At 35.8% G+C, this 16914-nt stretch overlaps 2 protein-coding genes across 3 annotated transcripts in view; one reads left to right on the top strand and one right to left on the bottom strand.

Moving 5' to 3' along the window:
• The window catches only part of LOC126873695 (tyrosine-protein kinase transmembrane receptor Ror), a 350758-nt gene that overhangs the window by 268178 nt on the left and 65666 nt on the right, over positions 1–16914 (bottom strand). The window lies entirely within an intron of this gene.
• The window catches only part of LOC126873748 (uncharacterized), a 327994-nt gene continuing 319772 nt past the window's right edge, over positions 8693–16914 (top strand). The window contains exon 1 of the mRNA XM_050634948.1: positions 8693–8703. The gene's annotated coding sequence lies outside the window, so the exon portion shown is untranslated. The remainder of the gene's footprint in view (positions 8704–16914) is intronic.

The following is a 16914-nucleotide window of genomic DNA, read 5'->3' as shown; positions in this document are numbered from 1 at the left end:
GTTAAAGTATTATACCGTAATATTGAATTGTCGTTAATTGTGTCCTTAATAATTATTAATGACAATAATATATTATAATATTTTCAACTCTACTCATATATAATTTTACAATATGCTAAAAACATACTAAAAATATAGCATACCTATACTTTCATAAAATACATCAATCTTGTTGTAGATTGAAAAAATAAGAATTAAGGTTTATCAGATGAAATATTCATAAAAATTTACCCTGCGTATACAATCTCTACCTTTACAGTAATATTTAAACGTCAGTTACTACGAATGAAGCATAGTACGATTATCAAGATGAAAGTTATAATCAGAACGTCCAACTCTACTACTAATTTACATTATTCCAAATTATCACGCGGGCCCGTAGGTAAATTGTACGAGTCGTTTCAACAAATAAAGTTGATATTATAACTGTTTTTACATCTTAATTAATAGGTACATTATTATTACTTCATTAGCCTTTTTCTAATTTCGATATAGAAATGAAAATTAAATAACATGAATAATTAACTGCGTCGATATTAATTAAGTAAATCCACAGGGTTAATCATACATGTATATCGTATATCTATAAATTCATCAGCAAACGCCTCCCATTATATAGTCACACGCTGCATAATGAATTCATCCGACACTCTAATGTACTCATGTAAACGCACTAATGTGTACGTGTACACTTAGCAGAAGTCGCGAGACATGAATGCAGTCGGAGAAGACGTTCTCCCGTGTCTAATTTTGTTCCGTGGAAGCCGCGTTGCTAAAAGAGTATCGAACCGCTTAAAAGTACGCCGGAAATGGGAATTCCTTTCCTGCGCGCGCTAATGGACACAGCCCACGTGCGATTCCCTCTGCGAAAGCTTTGTCAATCTCGATTCTCGAAAGTACTTAACCGGTGCAGAAATATCTTTCTAACGTATCTAACTTTTCTTGCTATTTGACGCGTTAATTTTCACGCGAATTTTATATATTTTGCCTTGGAACTCGCGATAGATTGAAATATATTACACAACTATTGGTTTGGAAACTAAATGATTGCGGATTTTGTCATTGCCACGTAATAACAAAATCCGCAATCACTTAGTTGCCAATCCAATATATGCAAATATACTAAATATACAATACACATATTTAAAATACTTTCGATTTACGTATGATTGATCGAGCTCGCAGTGCAATTATCAAAGATAAATTTACCACTATAAGGAACAAAGTCGGTACGTGTTTCCAAGCAGAGCTTAAGTAAACGACAACAGTACAGCTTGTGTTTAGCCATTCCGGTAACCAACGGAGCTATAATACGTCGATATTGTTGGTTAGAAACAGCAAACTATCCCTCTGATAAGAATCTCTCGACGAAATACAAATATACGTTTAGTCTACAGTAGTGAGAAATGAAGAAGAAAAGAAAAGATTCAAATGTACTAAAATTTCCATTTGAAAATATTATATAAAAAAATAACTTTCAGAAGATTCAAAACTAAGAGTTATAATACAAAATCTAGAATCAACTTTTTTGAAGTAAATTTTACATTCGCGAGTCTTTAATTATAATTCCTAACAGCGTGTTACTGATTTATAATATTCGAACGGTAGATTTAAGATTCCTAGACGCACTATAATTACGAACAAATGATGTTCCAACAACGTTATCTCTATCTATCCTTACTTCTACTTCGATCCTTGAATTTTTATATTTCAATCCTGCGCTCATTTCAGCGGACAAAAAGAATTCCCGCTACTTTAACAAAGTTTTTGACATAAAGTTGAGACGAAACTTTTTGTTCAAACTGGAGATATTCTTCAATATGGCAAAAATGGAGTTGAGCCTGAGAAAATGAGCGAAAGAGCGGAGCGTAGTTAAAAACAGAGTGGAAAGTTCAAGCTCCAACGATCGAACGTCAGAGATGTATAACAGCTCAAATCACAACTGTACGCTCTGTCGTCCGGAAACGAATATTCCCTCGAGTCTGCAGTTCCCGACACTCCGGGCCTAATCACAGAAATTCTGCTTGCAGATCGTTCAACCGTGGCCAACACGCGACGCTCTTCCTCTCGTTGTCCAAGCGAGAAGAAGCAGTAGCTGACCGGACCGATCGGAATCTCAGCGGTTATCGTATCAAATGCATAAATCTCCAGTTTATTGCTGTTATATGCAAAGCAGAACGAATCGGCGGGAACGAGGCAACCTCCGAGAACCCAAGAATAATGCATTCCTTGGTAGATCGATGCCTTTGCCTCGTCTCTATGTTTATATGCCTGTATTAAAGCTAGCGAGGCAAAGAAGGGAAAAAGAGAAAGGGAAAGGTGAAATAGAGAGAAAAAAGATGAGGATACGATAGCGATCGGTGTGGACTTATTTAATTTCGGGACCGGTCGGCCTCCCGAGTTGTTTGCAGAACGATCGTTAACGCTGATTTATACGCTCATTCATTTCCACGATGAACCCCTCTCGTTCTATTCGCCTCTCTTTCTCTCTCTCTCTGTCTCTCTCTCTCTCTCTCTCTCTCTCTCTCTCTCGCTCGCTCACTCTCTAGTTTGGCTGGATGGTTCTTCGCGCTGCATGCATCTACAAAAATATACGAGTTCCGGGGACACGTGTTCAACGTGAGCGTGAAACGATGCTGGTTTGCTAACAAGGGTTTTAAATGATTGACCTTGGATTTTGGATGAAGGATAGAAGCGGTTATGTGGGAAATATGATGCGTTCAGTCGTATCGATTAGAAGGAGGTTTCGATGTGGGGTATTGGGGTGAATGAGGGTAAACGAGATGGAGGGTCTATGGCTGATTTTGGTCTCGTGTTTTCGAGATGAAAGTGTTAGTAATGATATTTATATGGTTTGCTAACGTGTTCGGGGAGGAATTCATTAGGACGACGTGAAAATGATTGCTTTTTACCTTTTGGTTGATTTTATTGTTTTAATTTGATCGAGTTTATTTAGTTCTTGTTTTTATTGAGATTATAATTCTTGTTCGTTGGAAATTGTGAAATAGAAATGATAAAATCAATCAATTTTTGAGGATAGCGTTTCAACGTGAATAAACTAAATGGTACTGGGAAATGGTTTGTTGTTAACTAAAGACAACGAGGATTAGGGAACATGATACCGGCATGTAAACCCTTGGATCAAGGATTTTGTATAGAGTTTTAGCCTGTGACATTTCAGGACGTGAAACATCGGAAATTCTAATTAGGTCTTAGAGCGGACTTGGAGCTTCTTCCTACTTCTCTAGACAACCAACGGAAACGTCAGGATTCAGACAGACCTGGATTATAGAGTTAAGAACATCAAACTTCGGGGAACCTGGATGCGCCGCCAACTATCCGAACAGGGAAATTAGACTACTTCTTGCTTGAGATTAGAATCAGGATCAGTCAGGCGTATCATTTAAGTTCAAAGAATCCCATCGAATATGACAATATTTACAATTTCATTTTCCTGCATTTTCAAATAGGAGATCAAGATTAAAAGTTTAGTTTAATTCATAATAAAATCGTTAAGTTATCCTATTATTTGCGACTTCGACACTTTTGGTTTAAGAATTAAAATCACGATTTATTTATCATTTTTTCTATTGAAAATCTAATTTCAAATTTAATAATATTCTTCTATTACGTAAAATATCTTAATTTTTGATCAGAGATTAGAAAAGCATCTATGAGTATCTGAGAAGTATTCTACCAATTGGAAATTGTTATTAACAGTTAAAGCAAGTGTTTTAGCGTATTCTCTTATTTAGAATTTCTGAATTTGCCTATTAAAGATTTATTGTAGTATATTAGAATCTCAATATTGACAATTCTATAACTTTTGAGCTAAAAATCAAGATACAGGTTTATGATAATTCCAAAAAAAATAACATTACTTTATTAAACTAAGCTTTTAATCGTAGTTTCTTATCTAGAAAGGAGAATTGCAAATAACTCGACATTCGATGAGATTCTTCGAACTTAAACAACACGCTCTACTGATCCCGATTCTAATCTCAAGCAAGAAGTAGTCTAATTTCCCTGTTCGAATAGTTGGCGGCGCAACTAAATTCGCCGAAGTTTCCTCTCGAACGCTAAGTAGTTGCATCCCATTTAATAAAACCTAAGTGTATAACTATACAACCGTGTTTAATAAAACCGAAACCCATCGAATCTTCGCAACAATTTTTTCACACTAATTCCCGGCCTGGTTGAATTCCTCTTTACACGGAGAATATTCACACAACGTAGCGTCGGAATACAGGCGAAAATTAGGTGTCACGAAGCAGCGTGCGGTCGACGGGCAAGGACGAAGCGCGAAGGACGAGAACGAAGAAAAAGAACGTTGAAAACGTCGATGGAACTCCACGGGGAGTACCGACGGATACACAGGAATAAGATACACGATATACTGGGCTGTCCTGTTGGGATAAAGGGAGTAGCTGACTGTAGTAAGTTGTCTATCGGTTCATCTCCAATTTCACCATTCGCGACCAAAACTTCCGACTTTGCAATTCGATAAATTCTGTCAACTTTTTCCAGTAAACGGAAACGAACTTGATAATCTTTTCTTACTCTTAAACTTTTTCTTCTGAAGCTTCTTCGATGACTGTAATAGTTGTACCAAGTTTGGCACTGTCAGCGATGGTTTTATTGAACTTTGGTTCTTGATGATAAGCGCAGTTGATAAAGGAAATGTTCCATGCATCTGTATTCTTTGATACGTTTCTACGTAACGTTCTCATGATACAGCGATTTGTCGAACATCTATTTGTTTGAACGTTCAATTATCCAAACGACATCGGGAAGTAAAAGGAAACAAACGATCTTAACTATGTCATATATACTCTTTGTATATTTCCCAATCACGTTACCGTTCTCAATTCATCGTTACATATGTAAGCGACTGGAAAATTATCGACAGAATTAGAGAGAAATTTAACTGTAGCGAGAACATCGATGAGCTATAAATCAGAAGCATTCGTAACAATAGAAACAGCTGGTAGATGGTACGAAGCGCGAAAGAACAGTAATTCTGCAGAAATACTAATTCCTTTTTAAATTTGTAATTTGTCGCTTCAGAAAAAATCATTCGAGTCAAAAATCCAGGAAGGAAATGATTGGGACATATTAGGTTGTCCGAAAAGTTTCTTTCGTTTCATAAGGTGATAATAGATGAACAACAATTTCTGTTTTATATTATTTTATTGAATTAGGTATGATCCATTTCGTTCTATTTCTCTTATTACGTTCGTGCATAATTCGATAAACTGATATAAAACAAAAAACATTGTGCGTCTATTATTTTCTTATAAAACGAAAGACACTTTTCGGACAACCTAATACATATGCAATAAGTTATCCTGCGTGTGAAACGTAGTCGCGGTATTAGTAGTTCGATTATTTGAAAGACTCGATTATCCGGTTCTTCTGTGAGCAATCTGTGGACTGCGGATTTTTTTTCCCAAAATGCACGTAATGTATATAGTCCGCAAAGGTATATGGAACATTCAAAGTGTAGTATTATTTATATTATTTTGTAAGTAAAACAAATTTTTTAAGTTATGAATTCACAAAAGTATAAATTTGCATAAATATCCGCGGTATCATAGTAATCAGTTCGGGCAATCGAGATGCTATTGTATAAGAGTTGATAATCGAAAATACTCGGCGCAACACGATGTATCCACGACAATGAACGACGATTAATAATGCAAACGAGACGAAGCAGTGTAACTGGTTGTGCAAGTTCGAGACCGCCGCGCGTTTTCGAGCCAAAGTCTGTGTGCACGCGACAGGATTAATTCGATTGGCCAGCAAGCGCTGCGGGTGAATTTATCGAAGAACGGAGGCTGTGGCATCGACACGATTAATTTAATTCGACGTTTCGCGAACGCGACTACGTACACTCGCGATTTAATTACCATCTAGCAATAACTTCGCCGCGGGAGTCACGGCAGACCGACCAATTTACTCTCTGCCTTATACTTTCTCCGACTTTTCCGATTTCTCCAACGAGTCTGCTTTCGTACTGGTTCATTTAGATCGTTAGATTCAGTCAGACTCGAATTTGACAGGAAAAAAGAAGGATCTGTTCGTCTTGAGTTCCAGACGAGAGAAGATGCTTGAAAGTTATGATTTATATTTGACGATTCGTATGTTTTTATTTTTGCACTATATGATGTAGCTACAAAAAGCTTCTGCGTATCGTAGCATTTCTCATGGGCATTCTCACGCGTAACTCCAATACATCAAATATTGGATTGGCAACTAAGTGGTTGTGGATTTTGTCATTAGGTGGTATTGACAAAGTCCGCAATCACTTATCATAGTTGCCAAGCCAATATATCACCACGCAATCAGCATAAGAACGAGGACTAACGCACGAACAATATTATACATACTAAAATGAAAAATCAATGTTATTTCTAACGTAGAAGGTATTTGGAATTAAGAGACATGAACTAGACTGTGGATATTTGTATAAATTCATATTTTTATAAATTTAATTAAGTAGTGGAATTTAGACGATCGTTTCATTTACTAAATAATATGATGAATACTAAATTCGGAGTTTATTTATGTACATATTATTTATATACACTTGTGCACCTTCAAATTTCCCATAAATGCAAAAGAAATCCAGTAGTAGTCTAATTATCACGCTGTGAAAGAACGAACGAAACCTTAACGCGAATGGAAAAGACTGAGTCTATTCGTGGAAGGAATTCGCCACTTTTCTTCTATCCGCATCCGGTTGCCTGGAAATCCATTAATCCACTCGCTGAGAGTCGGATCCACGTTCGATCATAATCCCGTTGTTGGCGCAACGCAGCCGATTGAAAATCGGTCTCGGCTCATCGACCACGTTTCTTCTTCCTCCAACCCTGTAGTACTCGTCTGCCTATTCTCGCGCGGGAATCGTACCACCCCCGCTAGCCCTAATTTGCATTTATATCGATCCGCGCCGCGAATGGAAATATTAAATCCATTTTCGCAGAGGAGGCACCCACGCGAGCCCTTCACGACCGCAGAAAAAAAGAATCAATCGTGCAAGACGATGTCACGTATCACAGCCGACGTACAAGGCTTATCTGGCTTCCAACGAAAGCGTCTACGATTTATCTCGAACGAGGCTCTCGACGTCGCGGACGCGTTGTCGAGTATTCTTCGGTGTGTACCATGGGATTGAAAAACGCGTCGATGAATAATGCGCGATCGAGTTCCGCAGCGACTGTGTTGCATGCGTGAAGGGAAGAATACCACGCTGTATTACAATGGTGAAGTGCAGTATGGAATATGCGGTAGAATATAAAGAAAAGCATACAGGGTGTGGCAGTACACGTGGTACAATTCTAAAAAAGATTATTCTATGGTACGAAAATAAGAGGAAAATTTAGAAAGAAATTGTGAGAATTTTCGGACGAAATTTAGAATAAAAATGGGATTTGCTGAATGCAGATATGTTTATACAGTAGAGTGATTTATATTCTGATGATATTTGGTATGCTGCATTTTATTATATTTTACATTACACTACGCGTACACGCATTTATATCACGTTATGATAGTTTATTATATTTATAATTATAGTCTAAGCAGTGTAAGTAATTTCGTAATAAAATTGTTTTCAGCGGATCTGTTGATATTGTGGAATCTGTTGACGATAATTTACCGAATAAAAGATTGCAATAATCTTTCGATTAAACATCGTTCAGAAAATTAGATCAACCATGAACGTTTCAGAATCGACCCGCAATATTTTTCAGAATAAAAGGTTAACACGATCTTTCGGATAAAAATCGTGGGGAAAATTAGATCAACCGTAAACATTCCGGAACCCAGACGTGGCAGTAAATATTACGACACATTTTAGAAATTATGAACAAGAAAGAGGAAACAGGTTGCACTTTACGAACTGCAAACATGTTTTACCAACAGTTTCTTGCGACAACACGTAGCACAAAGTACAAAAGAAGATAAAAGGCACTTGACGAATCTCTGACACGAACTAGCAACTACTGCAATTCGCGTTAAGTGCTGAAAGTGCAATTTTCGTGGATATATTAGACTATTTAGTGGGAAAAGATGACGTAGCGCTTGCTAGTCATTAGACCAACAACTCGGATCTTGTACGAATACGGACACTGAAAGTAGCGTGATGACAAATGATACTCTTGGAAATAATTGCGGTAAAGTTACTGGTGCAGCTGAATTCCAGCAATCCTTCACCACAGATTAACCCGGCATGAATATAAACTTGTTTTCAGCTTAAAGAAGAAATTATTCTGATTCTCATGTTATCTGTGATTAATCGTTAATCGCGACAAATTTCGAGGAAAAATTCTCAACTCGTGTATGTATAAAATAGAACATACTTACTTATGTATAATTTTCATTGTGATTTCTAAAATGTCCATATTTTCTAAAAAAAAAAAAAAAAAACTTGCAAAAGTATACTTCCACAAAATTCAGTCAAATAGATGTTAACACTAGAACTACTACATCAGTCAAATTGAATGGTTTTACAATTTTATTTTAGAATTCCTACTTCATGTTATATTTTCTTTCCGCAATGATGTAATGACTTTCGCAACGATAATTAAAAGAATAATATAATGAATTTTATTTTGTTTTTTATGTAATCAAACTCAAAGTAATTTTGTATCGAGGCTACTTATACTAATATACCAGTTAAAATGACTGATACTTGTCAAAGTGTAAAAGGGTTCTGCTATCTGTTTATCGATCCCCAATTAACCAGTTTCCACGTTTTATACAACTTCCTACACGTTTTTCAAATTTTTACTGCGTATCATTCGATATGATGATATCAGCTATCAGGAAAATTCCGGATTGATCTCTAGATCGCTAGATGCTAACATTGGAAATATCACACTAATAAAAATTTCTGGTTCTACAATTTTATAAATGTGTCAATTCTCTTTTGGGGATCATGATCCCAGATGGATCAATAATACCAAAAATGTACTACATAACATTGAATTGCTTCTGTAAGAAACTAATAAATCAATAAATATTTTCACCGGTTTTGGTAGAAATAGCTTCGTGTTAACTATCGGTAGTTCTAGGGTTAAACTCGTACAAGTGACGCGACAAATAATACAATATATCCATGATCCAGTTCCCAATAATTTATAGGAAATTCATAGTCGATCTACCAGTCCATCGTAAAATTGCAGATTCGTACCGAAATATCCTATTTCCTTCAATCTGTCACAAACGAATCTCGACTCGAAACAGAAATGGACGCAGAATTCATTTGCAGAGCACGAAATGAGCTCATTCCCTGTCCCGTATTAAGCAGGAAGGGCAACGACGCGCATTGTTCCAATTCTCAAAACGTTAACCAACTCTAATTAAAGCGGAAACAATAATAACGAAATTCTTCGTTGGCAACGGAACGGATGACGAGAGCTTGTATTTCGTCTTCTCCCGGGATAGACCGCTACAATGGGAAACATTACAAAGCATCGTTATTGTCGTCTGTTCGCTACTGATAGGACTAAACCATGGCTCAGTATCAAATTAACGTTTATGATAGGTCGCCATTCAAATCTGGCTTAAAGCTATACATACGTCCTCGTATATTAGTGAATTCTCTCAAACGATAACCTGATAACCGTCATGCCGTAACATTATAAATAATATTAATAGTAATAAAAAATTTTAATGCACAGATATAACAATGTGATACTATAAATAAATTTTTCGTAATAAAAATTCTAAGCCAGTATTTCATATATCGATGTAGGTTAATTCGATATATCAATATATTCTATTTTTCTTATATCGATAAATCACATGGAATTTATTGGGTTAGCAACTAAGTTATTGCGGATTTTGTCAATGCCACTTAATGACAAAATCCGCAATAACTTAGTTGCCAACCCAATACTTTAAATTCATTCAGGTTGGGTTAGAAGTCAGTTAACAATTATTTTTATATCCACCAAAGGTTTCAATTTTTGGTTCGTTGTTTATTTCAACGTTGATATATCAAATAAGTCGGAAATTCTAAATGCATAGATATAAAAGCGTGATGCGACAAATAAATTAATAGGAACAAAGATTCTAGAATTCATAGACGCAATACACGATAACGATATAAGTAAATAAATTGCAATGGAAATCCTGAAATTCACTTTGATTTTAATGGTCCGCCTTCTAAATTTGTAACTTTTCCGAGAGAATATGGTGAAAATTAAACCTGAATGTTGATTTAATCATTGGTCAATCCCACAGCTTAATATTTATTCTCGGTTTCCGATACTTTATTTCGTGGCAGCGAATTTGGAAAAATTGATGAAAAATCTGGCGAAATTGTTGCCGAAACGATTCGGTCGGAATCGAGTTCTGTTTGCGGTTTAAGTGGATTAATTGATGATTTTTATGTGTTTATTCCGGTGATTTTATTGGGATATGGCACACAGCGGTTATCTCGTAGCAATTGCCACCAATTCGTTTTTATTCTGGCTATGAAAAGGCTTTTTGATTTGAGTAATTGAACTATATTCTGTATCGAAATGTTGTTTGACTATTGGATACATGTAATTTATGGATATATAAATAAACGCGCAATCTCTTTTCGATTTTGCTAATGTAATAGATAGAACAAAACGTCTTCCTGTAATTTTAATAGAAATTCGGACAAAAATATGATATATGAGCCATATAAAAGATAAAGTAACCAATAATTTTTAGATTAATTGTTTAATTTTTTCGAAGAATTAAGTAGTACTCATCATATATTCTGATACTAAAATTAAAAACAAAAATATAAGCTTTAACCATATTGCAGAAAAGAGAAAATCTTTCATTTTTATATTCGAAAATCTCTTCCAGGTACATTTTGTACGTTACTATTTAAATTTCGTTCCAAGTTTTATACGAATAACTGTTAGAACAAATAAATTACATTTCAGATTTAAGAAAAGCCAAAAACTCAAACTCTGAATATATAGTATTGAATATAGAGTATAGAGTTGAATATAGCGAATATATAATATAGAGTTTCAAATATCTAGAATGTAGCGTAACACGGAAACTGGTATGCTGAAATAACTTAAAACTATAATTTGAATAGTAAATTAACTTCACTCTCGTGAGTCTCGTAAATACTTTTAGTTTCGTATATGATCACACGTAATCCATACAACTGCGTATTTCTCTACAAATCGATCGCAAATTTCAACGCATTCCCTCTAAAATATTTATAACATAATGAATAAATTTAGCGTATAAATTGATCTGCAACTATTTAGCCGAGCGTGAAAGCTCTTACAAACTCTGAAACGGCTGTTTCATCTGGCTACGTTATTCCGTTAAGCTCGGTTTACATACCAACGAACGTTTTGCCGTATATTCAAAATCGAAAGCCCCATTGGCTGTAAAAACAAGCTTTCCAGGCTCGAAACAACGCTTTAATAATCCAGCAGATCAGAGAAGCGTCTTTTTGAAACGTGCTACGTATTGATCATCGAACAGATAATAAAAGCACCGGGAATTCAATAAGCAGACTGTTTCAAACTGCCACAATAAAAATAAATATCTGAACGTGTTACGATACGATAATTTACGATCCCGTTATATCTAGCCTATACTATACATTACAATTTTCATACAGTATCGAAGCGAATCCTACAAATTAAAAACAAGACGGTCGTTAAAACGGAAATAAACAGGAAAATGAGCTTAAGAGTCAATCGACGTGCGATAATATAGGGAGAAAGTCGACATCGATATGAGACAAATTTCCAGTGTGTCAACGTCTCGATACTCGTCGAGTCTCTTACGGAAATCGATAGGCGCACCTGAGCTCGACACTCTTGGCCGAAAATCTACTTAGAGAAGAGCTGGTAATATAGAGGCTCGATCACGGGAAGCAGCGAGCACGGCGCATTTGCGTCATTTACATACGTTGCAACGTGTCTGAGTGGCTGGCGTGCGACAGATAGGCTGACAGGCTTGCTAGAAGTCGCGGATACATGGAAAAAGATTATTCCCGGCTCTGCGGTGCATTATACGAGACGAAGCAGCTAAATGTCTCGGTTTCCGGCAAGTCTACTGGGAAAGAATGTCTTGTCACCCTGGAAATTCTTCTTTCTCTTCTGAGTAATTTCCTTAAAGGATCTTCTTCTTATTCTTCGTGTTCGCCCTACTAAGACATATGCTGCACGTAGGATACGAATCAAAAGTTCAGAAATCAGTTTAAAATTCTGACGTGGTGATGTTAAAATTGTATCAATTTATCAAAATTTATTTGCTGTGTAATTGTTCAAATCGAAATATCATAGTTTATATGTATTACATTTCTATCCTTTCATAATTAGGGCACTTTTTGGTTCAATAAGAAACGCACTAGTCGATTTAGATCTTCAGACAAACGAATGGTCAATCAGAATGTCGTACTCGTGTAAGATAATGATGCAAAATATAGGATAAAAGTTAAGAGAGACTGTTTGTAAAACTCGTTGGAAAAGTTTGGAGTGAAACTGGGTAAGAAGAAACTTTAATTTAAAAGTCAAAATTTAAATCTAGTTAGTGGAATCATTTATAACGTTCATGAATTCAATTAACGATATACACGGAACAGGGAAATTAATGATATAATTGTCGAGATTAGTTGAAACAGTTATCGAGATAGATAAAAAAGAATTTTCATTAATTATAATTAGCGAGGTATCAGCTCTTTATAACAGCACGTTTAAAATCAGATAGTCGTTCTTAATTATTTTAACAATTCCTCGGCGATTATTCAAATTTACTGGTGTCTTTGTTAAGTGTGTTCAGTAGTGTACAACCGTTCATAGCGAAAGAGTTCATTATCGTGTCTGACGATCATATTTTAAAAGAAACTTGGCATAAGCCCAACACTACTTTTGGAAGATTAAGCAGCATCTTACGACATAGGCTGAAAATCAATACAAGAAGCAACCACGGTTTCCAACAAACTTAACACGACTCTAATACCGATCTTCACGAGGCTTGCCACATCTCCAGACACCACAAACGTTTATACCCTCATATTTGCCCCTTGTAACCACGCGCAACTGTGTCCTTGACAAGCAGACCGCGTCTGCGAAGGAGGCACAGAGACGTTTAGGTGGCTCAATCCGAGTCAATCCGAACAACCGAGAGGTCGTGGCAGCCACTCGTGCACGTTCGCGCGGGATTACACGATTATCCGCATCTGCGGATGAGGTTCAAGAACCACTCGACCGGAATTTTAGCTCTTCCACAGTTGAATACATCGTAATTGGTTCGCGGTGAGACCCATGGCCACTCTTCACGCTGCAACGAGATCATTCGAGCCGCGTATTCGTTCTGTCAACCCGAGATACTACGTGATACACGAACATTCGTTCAATAAGGCAGTTTCATAATTGAAATTGGACTAAACACGAATCGTTACATGGCTAGTAATTATTCGAGAACGAAAATATTTCGAGATTGGCGAGATCTCGGATTGAAAGAAGAAATTTCAGTTGATCGATGTTTGCTGTTTTGAACGACTCCCAAGTTGGTGTAGCAATTAAGCGGTACACGAAAAGAATTGACAACAGGATTGACGATTGGATTTCCATAGGAGAAATTATTGAGCTCGTGGGAAAATAACGTCGATTCGCGACTGTGTACGTATAAACGAATGGCTAATACGTTACGTATTGTTAAGTACGTGCTAAAAGATACAAATAGGATATTCTTAATCGTAAAAGAAGAATTTAACGAAAAATTTTGTCTTAGTATAGAGTGTCATTTTCAAATTCGATGTTTATGCATTTACGAAAAATTGAAATATAGTAGGTTATCTGAAAAGTGCCTTTCATTTACAGACGCGTTTTTTACCAATGTGAAACCTAATCTGTCAAACGTTGTGATCTATACTTTGCTATTATTTCCTTATAAAACGAAAGAAACTTTTCGGACGACCTAATACAAAAATATACAGTTCTCGTTATAATATTCACAGGATGAAAGAAATCTCTGTTGAAACCTCCCTGCCGTTTCTTCAGTTGCGAACACCCACAATTAGTCGATTCACGTATCTGTAGCATTCGAAACTCAGTTAGTCACGATAAACAGTTACAATTATATAACTAATTAAATTGGATCTTCGTTTATCTAAACTCTGATTATTGGAACGTAATTTTAATTCGTGCTTAGTTAAACGATACTGATTGAATCTTCTTATCTGAGCTCCTATTGTAAAAATAAAAAAAATCGTAGATAGTAAAGAGAAATCTTGTTTATTGTCCTATTAGTAAAGAGAACAATAGAAGATCTGTAAACTCCTGTTGTCTGAGCTGTTTGTTCCTCGTTGAGTTCAAATAAATGGGCTTTTATTACATGCACATAAAATATGGACACTAAAGTATAAGTTAATTCATTTTCTTAACAAAACTAATATTATTTCCTCATTAATCAAAGAATTGCTCCATGTTTGATACGTCAAGTGGAATTAATGGGCTTTTATCTTAAATACAATACAAAAGTTTTAAGGATCTCTTCCGAGTGATATTAAAGAGTATCTTGAAGAATTGTAACAACAGATGTGCACAACTGGATAATTGTTTTGAAAGAGAGAGAAAAAAAATGTCTGGTTTAGTGAAAGAAGCAGAGAACTTTTATGTGGAACATCAGAATGGAAGTTGGTATCAGTTGTAAGTAGGTTAATGGTAGATAATGGTTAGTGTTGCGGAATGCAATGGACAAAACATATTATATTGCAGCCTAGTGTATCAAACAATGAGAGCTCGAGATATTAAGAAGTTTGGAATTTTGTGGATAAAACAGAAAAATGAGAATAATATGGAAAAAAAGTATACGAAACAATAATATAAAACAAAATATAAAAATTTGTTTGTACTAATAAATACTATTTATATACACGTAACAAAAGGATCAGAATAATTATGAATCATCGTATCTAATCTGAAGCCGACAAAAAAGATGATAAAGTCTATTATCAATTCTTATCCGAGAAGTTCCTGTTTTCAGGAAATTAGTACCATTTGTCATCAGTATTAAGTCATCTAAAGTGGTCATCATTTGCGACCCAACTACATTTTCCTGCTTTTAAAAAAATATCTGAAATTTAAGCAAAACGTGAGAAGACTGTTTGATTGATATACAAATTTCTCGTTTTAACTTTATGTTATTTCATATTACATTTTTTCACAACATTACAAATTTTTTTCTTTTTTTTTTTTCTTTAATGAGAAGAAAATTGAAATACGAGAATTCGACGATCGGAATAGAATTAACCAAAACGACTAAGAGGCAATGCGATTTTGACACAATGAGGAACAGTGCTGCTTTATTGAAGATTTATAAAACGACACAGCTTGTAAAACGACCTAATACTCATAAGTCTAGAGGGAAAGTTTCTCTTTATTGCAATAATTTTGAAACAGTGACCAAATCCACGGAGAGCAATGAAATTCTCATCAGCCATGAATCAGAGCGACGATACACCGCGGAAGAATTGCGGAGGATCCTGGACGCGTTATCAAGATTTATCTGGGCCCCTTTGTCGCACGGTTAATAACAACGCGATGAACAGTGGCGCAACAATTTGCGGTGAAAATGGCTAGCAATGTAGACGATGGTGAAAAGGAGAGCCAAATGACACTCCAGGGAACTACTAAAGTGTTTTCGTGACAAGAGATTTTCGGCGAAAGGAGAAAAGAGATGAAGGGATCGGCGAGATTTTGCTTCATATAGGAGGTTTCATAATGTCTGGCATTCCTTTCTTAGACTGGCAATAGAGGCAGATAGAATAACATGAAACTATAAAGCTTATTGCAATCCAAGTGTATTTATGAAGTATTTCAAGAATTTGTTAGTATATAACTCTAAATTAATTTTAATATCTTCTAATTTTATAATTTTAAATTACGATTCAATTATAATTAAATAGAATTTTAATTAACATCGTCGATTTCATATTAATAACTTTATGTTTGTAATGCGAAGTAACAATCATGCATATAATGGAGGCAGGTTCCCAGTGTATGAAAAAGAAGTTCAATCAAAAAAATTCTGATTTTGCTTTCAACTTACTGTAGATTGGAGAATATAAATTGTGCATAATATTTCAATCTTTTATATGAAACGGCGAATATGTGGCTAACTTTGAAGTGTATACTCCGCATAAGAAAATTATAAGGCATAGAGATTAATAATTTGAACAAAGCTACATCATTACAGTGATAGTTACACGTTTTCGTAAAACGTTAAAAGTTTTTCTGATTGTTGGTATAAGAGGAAAATTCGAGAATCATAGCAGAGTTAAAATTGAAACATTCGATGCTGCAATAAAATTGATTTTTGTATCAAGATGTTAAAGAAATCAGAGATTAATCTCTCGTTACTTGGTTATTTAAATATTCAATTATTCAGGTAACCAAAAATAACATTTAGTCACTATTACAAGACCAATAACGTAAATGTCACTAAAATTTGTCCACATTCCTACGTTATTTCGTTTAACCACCGGGTGCCACATGAAGAACGTTTGCACCACGCAGAACTTTGTCGCTCGTCCTCGGAGACTTAATCAATATTCAAAGAAGAGACTCGAAAATTCCACTAGCACGACTTCCCGCCCCAACTCTCTTCAGCTTTTATAACATCTGAAGAAACAGTTAAACCCGCGTACTTAAACCGACCGCACTTCAACCGAACCTGTATCCATAGCTCTGAAAACACATTTCCTCTCGACTCGTCGACAGAACTGCATCCACCCACATATTGTGCAACTGCCAGTGTACGTGTAGACACGCGTGTGTACGCGCACGAGGGCGTTGATACACGTTGACAACGGAGAAGCCAAGTTCCGACGAGGCACGTACGATTCATGGGGTTGCTTACGAGCTCCCTGACCAAAATTCGTCCGCCCACGCA

This window comes from Bombus huntii, chromosome 15, assembly GCF_024542735.1.
Source record: "Bombus huntii isolate Logan2020A chromosome 15, iyBomHunt1.1, whole genome shotgun sequence".
NCBI classification, from domain to species: domain Eukaryota; kingdom Metazoa; phylum Arthropoda; class Insecta; order Hymenoptera; family Apidae; genus Bombus; species Bombus huntii.
This window is presented reverse-complemented; position numbering and strand designations above follow the sequence as displayed.